The sequence below is a fragment of the Cornus florida genome, unplaced genomic scaffold (assembly GCF_030987335.1).
Source record: "Cornus florida cultivar Cherokee Brave unplaced genomic scaffold, ASM3098733v1 CherokeeBrave_3.0.0_Hap2_Chr08, whole genome shotgun sequence".
Classification (NCBI taxonomy): Eukaryota; Viridiplantae; Streptophyta; class Magnoliopsida; order Cornales; family Cornaceae; genus Cornus; species Cornus florida.
In genome coordinates, this window is record NW_026775578.1 from 83652575 (window position 1) to 83659681 (window position 7107).

Consider the following 7107-nt stretch of genomic DNA (forward strand, 5'->3'; position numbering starts at 1 on the left):
TTTGAGGTTGTTTTAGCCATTTAAGAATATAATTTTTTCGGCCTCCGTCTATAATACCTTGAGCAGCCTTCTTTCTCAAGCCGCAGTTTGGGTCACCAATGTTATTCAAAATTCTGTATCCCGCAACACATTGAAAAACATGCTTGTTATAATGGAATGACACTCTTGGCATGCAGTTATAATGATGAAATTTCTCTCATGCTATAAAGATTGCTTTTTTATAGAATTTTACAATCCTTTGAGTTGCTTACACCGATGTTCTCATTAGAAAATGCGCAAGTAACTTGCTCTTTTTCAAAATCATCACCCTTTTCAAGACTACGTTTTACACACACACATATCAAACTACTTGATCCATTTTTCATTCCATTATAATGCCCAACTCTCATAAGATTCCTAGATATTCCTCCCCTCACTCTCTTCTCTTGATTTTTAGACAAATCATCCTCTTCTTAGCACTTAAAGTCCCACATTTTCAACCTTTTTGAACCTCAAAACCCCATTTTACACAGATTGGTTATTTTTATCATTTCCTTCACACTCGTCTTTTTAACCTCTCATAGTGCATTCCAAAACCCCATTCTATGTAAAAGGTCATTTTCAACCTCAAGACATCATTTTAAAGAAAATGGTCATTTTACAGACATTCCCCTTTAAACCCTTCATTTTGCATTTAAAAAACCCTCATTTTATGTAACCGTTTTACATCGAATGGTCATTTTCATTCTCAAATGGTTATTTCCCTAGCACTTTTCATTTTCATACTCTCATTTACCTCTCTAAAATCCATCTATGTAAATGGTCATTTTCATCTCAAAACCCACTTAGGAGGTATTTTACATCTCCTGTAATACCCTGTAACATACCTCTTCTCTTGTTTTCACTTCCGCATTTCGGACTTGATGGGTTTTTAGTCTTCTAGATTAATGCACCGGATCACGGGATTTGGGGCGTTAAATTTCTCTTTTAAAAGAGTATGGCATGGTTGTAGACATGTCTATGATGAGGTGGATTGGGATAGTTTGTGTTGGGGCAAAGTTAGACCAAGATGGTATGTTACTGCAATCTTTGTTATGTTGGATGGATTACCTACTATGATTAATTTGCAGATGAGGAAAGTTAATTTGGCAGCAAGATGTTCAAACTGTCTTAAGGAAGTTGATAGCAGAGATCATTTGTTTGTTTTCTGCCCATTTGCTCAAGCTTTGTGGTTCTGGATTGGTGAGACACAACAATGGAACACTGCTCAGTTTGCCGTGGTGAATGGATTCCGGGATTTGGTCTCTTGGTTCAAACAGGTTCATTTCAAGCACATAAAAAGTCTGTTTGTAGTAGGGGTGGCAAATTATGACACGACATGAGTTAAAAAAGTTTGGATTTGGCATAAACAAGTTTGGATAATAAAAGGATCGACACGATTAACCCGTTTACTTAACCGCGTCGGATTAGGGTTGAGGGGTTCAACCCGTTTATGATCCATTTAACTCAATATGTTATAATCGTAGATATGACCTGTGTAATATGTTACCTATTTAAATCTAATTACTATAAATAGTTAAGTCATTTCAACATAAACCTTGTCTATGTCTTATAATTTTTCTTTTTCTTTTAAATATTTGAGTTAATTTTGACAATTTTTTTCAATTATTTAGTATTTGATTAAATATTAAATATCTCATTTTGATAAACGGATCATTAAACAGGTTAACACGTTTAACTGTTTAATAAACGGATTGGATTAGTGTTGAAGATTCTTGACACGATTATTAAATGAGTTCAGTTTGGATTTACTTATTTAATATAATATCTTTACATCGACACAACATGACATAACATAAACACAATCTACGATGAATTGTCACCTAGTTGGAAGCTTGCTTGTGGGGTATTTGGCAAGAAAGGACCTCAAGATTGCATGACAACTGTCAAAGAGACCCGGATACAGTGGCTAGATCAGTTTTGTTGGAAACACTGGATGTACATCAAGCATCTATTCATGACATTCCTTTTTAGTTTGTGTTGCTTTATTATTGTTTTGTACTGGAAATGGGTCTTTTTATTTATTATTTATTATTTGTCAATTTCCAGATTTGAGGGTATGCCCTCTTGATATTGTACTTATTTCCATATCTTATAATACAACACCAATTAAGAAAAAAAGATAAAAAAAAAAAAAAAGTAGAAGGAACCCATTATGCGACTTAAATGACACAAAATTAGTCTTTAATACTCCTAGTACACATTAGGGGCAAATGTGGAATATCACACTAGTAGTGTTTGTTTCGAATGAATATTTTTGATTTTTTTTTTCTTTTCAAGTTGAACGCACTAAAAGTGCTCGTTTTAAATATTTGAAATTTTTCGAACGTTAAAGAATTTAAGAGCAATATTCTTCTCGTAAATGTGCATGATGAAAATCAAATCAAACATAATTCATTTCTTATGAACTTAAAAGAGAACTTACGAGTCCTCCAAGATGAGATTGAAGAAAAATTGGAGAGTTCTTAAGATTGAGTGGAAAAAGAGTTGTGGTAGTTAACACTTGGTATGATATTTAGAAGGATGATTTTTTTGGTAGTGTAAATATTTATTTGAAAGTCAACAAATTGATTAACCAAATTCAACAATGTTGTTGTTTTTTTTTTATATTCAATGTGGACATTAAGATATTACTGTCCATGTTCGTACTGCACTCATTAGGATGAATACTTACTAACAAAAATTTCCGAAGTGTGGAGGAATTTTACATCACGTGATTGAAAACCCCATCGGAGTTGCCAAAATTGAAACAAATGTGGACCAAGTTGTCCTTTTGTAAACTTCCGAAAAAAAAGTTATCCTTTTGCAATTATTGGCGTCCCAACTATCAAAACACGTGTGTGCCCAAATAAGTACCTATTCGTGTGTGCCCAACTATAACTACACCATTTTAATTTACAAAATTCTACACCCTGGTTTCTCCTGGGCGGCCCTTCTGGAAAGAATTGGAGTGCCTGAATAACTAAACTATTCTTGATTTTTTTGGGGCCTCACTCTTTTAGTTTCAGATATGCACTTTATAGTTTATGGTTAATCCACTTTCAGTAGCATAAGCTAAGCTTGTGTCCACCTTTGGTGTTTTATTGTTGGGGTGGGATCCTGTTGAAAATAAATTTGTGTATTTTGTTATGCTCACGCAATATTTTTATTTTTAAAATATAATATCATCAATTAGAGAATTTAACACTTATTATTGATTTGAATTAATGAATATTCTCATATAACTACTTAGTCACTGTCTCAAATGACATTATTTTTACCCTCTAAAAAAACAAGAGATTGAGTCCCGATATCACTATAAACATGTTTTGAATAATCATGTTTGAACAAATGAATGTGTTTGTTTCGAACTTCTATAGTAATAATGATAATAATTTATTTACAAAAATAATAATAAGAGAGGTTGAGAGCCAATGTGGTATTGTTTGAGTGATTAGGTTGTCCCTATTTTCGAAAGTTCATAGAGACGAGTTCAATTCCCCACAGACACAAGTGGGTGTTTGTGAATATATATCTATTTATATATATAAACGATCATCTTCCTTAATTATTTCACTTTATTCATCCAATTATATGTGTAAGACCTAATCTATATTTTATATTTACTATATATTCTGTCATGATATTTATTTCACTTTATTAATTTTAACATAAGGTTATAATAAAATTCTTTAAAATAAGCCTTTGCAATGAACTATTTTTTGTATATGTTATGGAATGGAATTTTTTAGTATGATTTTATTTTGTACAAGACTTGCTTACTCACCAGTGAGTATGGGTTAATGTGGTACAACTATAATAACAATTGTACAAATAGACTATAATTACAAAATCAGAAAAATGATAAATAAAAACTAAGGGAGAGTAACTGAATTAAAAAAAAAATAAAAAAAATTATTATTATCCTTATTTATCACTTTTTTTATTTGTAACCACAAATATTTGTTCATTTGAAATTGGACATCATCGCGCTGGACCAAATGTGGACCAAGTTGTCCTTTTGTAAACTTCCGAAAAAAAAGTTATCCTTTTGCAATTATTGGCGTCCCAACCATCAAAACAGGTGTGTGCCCAAATAAGTACCTATTCGTGTGTGCCCAACTATAACTACACCATTTTAATTTACAAAATTCTACACCCTGGTTTCTCCTGGGCGGCCCTTCTGGAAAGAATTGGAGTGCCTGAATAACTAAACTATTCTTGATTTTTTTGGGGCCTCACTCTTTTAGTTTCAGATATGCACTTTATAGTTTCTGGTTAATCCACTTTCAGTAGCATAATGTCACGGGCCTAGAGATTTGGCGCAGCGGCACGGCCCGTGCGGCACCAAGGCGTTGTTTCAGCTCGTGCAAGCGCCCTGGTCAGCCACCACGACCTGCCCTTCCAAGGATACATGTTAACTGGTTTCGGCCTGCCATGGCCTCGTCAGGGGAACGGCTCCAGCTCCCGACCAGTTTGTGCAGGGATGGCCAACTCCCTTCTTCATAGTCAAGTCCAAGACTAGCGACAAGCACCTCGAACTGAACCGAGTCGACCTGCCTGAACTCTGAAGAGGTACCATCCTGTGTTCCTGCACGCCCCTTCCCTGGAACCATTCCCAGTCAAACTCTGCTCTTTGCCAACCAGCATGCGTGTCTTCCATCCTCCAAGCGTCTTAGGAATCACTTCGTGACATTCTCCCCCACCCAAATCCTGCGACGTCCTCGTCGCAGTGCGGCGCTTCACTACTACGTCCACTCCCTTCCAAAGTCTGCCTCCATACGGTATGCTCGCCTTCCCACCATCGCTTCCTTGTGCAGCTCCCTGCACTGCACTCGCCCAATGATAGGCCTCGGACCAAGGGGACGTCCACTCCTCAAGGACGTGACTCTTCTCCGTCATGCCGCCTCCGCGACATCCCGAGCAAGCAATGGCCTTCTGCCGACTTGATGCTCGCCCTTCACCATGGTTTGCATCACCCAAGGACTAAGCACGAACTTTGGTGCGCGCGGCCCTCCGGCCCTTCAATGCGCAACTTCAACGGACGCCTCTTCCTGGAGAGATGGAGGCTCTCCCCCCCAACTGCATTGATTCCTCCACATCGACGCAACTTCAATGCACCGTCTTCATTCTCTGACCCCTCCGGACCGACAAGGGGGCACCCCACCGTGCTTTACCCCAAGTCCTGCTCTGATACCATTTGTCACGGGCCTAGAGATTTGGCGCAGCGGCACGGCCCGTGCGGCACCAAGGCGTTGCTTCAGCTCGCGCAAGCGCCCTGGTCAGCCACCACGACCTGCCCTCCCAAGGATACATGCTGACTGGTTTCGGCCTGCCATGGCCTCGTCAGGGGAACGGCTCCAGCTCCCGACCAGTTTGTGCAGGGATGGCCAACTCCCTTCTTCATAGTCAAGTCCAAGACTAGCGACAAGCACCTCGAACTGAACCGAGTCGACCTGCCTGAACTCTAAAGAGGTACCATCCTGTGCTCCTGCACGCCCCTTCCCTGGAATCATTCCCAGTCAAACTCTGCTCTTTGCCAACCAGCATGCGTGTCTTCCATCCTCCAAGCGTCTTGGGAATCACTTCGTGACAATAAGCTAAGCTTGTGTCCACCTTTGGTGTTTTATTGTTGGGGTGGGATCCTGTTGAAAATAAATTTGTGTATTTTGTTATGCTCATGCAATATTTTTATTTTTAAAATATAATATCATCAATTAGAGAATTTAACACTTATTATTGATTTGAATTAATGAATATTCTCATATAACTACTTAGTCACTGTCTCAAATGACATTATTTTTACACCTCTAAAAAAACAAGAGATTGAGTCCCGATATCACTATAAACATGTTTTGAATAATCATGTTTGAACAAATGAATGTGTTTGTTTCGAACTTCTATAGTAATAATGATAATAATTTATTTACAAAAATAATAATAAGAGAGGTTGAGAGCCAATGTGGTATTGTTTGAGTGATTAGGTTGTCCCTATTTTCGAAAGTTCATAGAAACGAGTTCAATTCCCCACAGACACAAGTGGGTGTTTGTGAATATATATCTATTTATATATATAAACGATCATCTTCCTTAATTATTTCACTTTATTCATCCAATTATATGTGTAAGACCTAATCTATATTTTATATTTACTATATATTCTGTCATGATATTTATTTCACTTTATTAATTTTAACATAAGGTTATAATAAAATTCTTTAAAATAAGCCTTTGCAATGAACTATTTTTTGTATATGTTATGGAATGGAATTTTTTAGTATGATTTTATTTTGTACAAGACTTGCGTACTCACCAGTGAGTATGGGTTAATGTGGTACAACTACAATAATAATTGTACAAATAGACTATAATTACAAAATCAGAAATATGATAAATAAAAACTAAGGGAGAGTAACTGAATTTAAAAAAAAAAAAAAAAAAAAAAAAAAAAAAAAAAAAAAAATATTATCCTTATTTATCACTTTTTTGATTTGTAACCGCAAATATTTGTTCATTTGAAATTGGACATCATCGGGGGGTGAATTGGTATCGTGAATTGGTATCTTATGAGATTTCTACAACTTTTTATCTTAATCCATGGTGATAGAACCTCAAATGAAATGCTAAAGATTGCCACACATGACATATACGAGGTAAAACCCCGCCGCGGGGGGGTGTTGGGGGGGGGGGGGGGGGGGGGGGGGGGGGGGGGGGGTGAACGCCCTGGTGCTAGGACCACTCACCAATATCACAACAATCACTCAAGCACTCCCCCTCTTCACAGCATCCCAATGCTTGAACCAAGTGCTCACCAAATCACTCAGCAAGAAAATATAATAAAATGATGGTGTTCTCCCAAGTTTTAGAAGATAAGAGTTAAGTAAGCATAAAACTTGAAATATAAATTTCACAGCCCTTACATGATAAGCATTGCACACCGCTTCTGAATTTGATCTTATCAACTTCAAAGCTTCAACCGGAGATGGTGTTTGTTTGAACGGAACTGGACTAAAGCTCGCTTGAAATATTTCTGTAGGATGAAACTACAGCGGAGCTTGGATACAAGCTTAGAGATTTTTGCCGGACTGG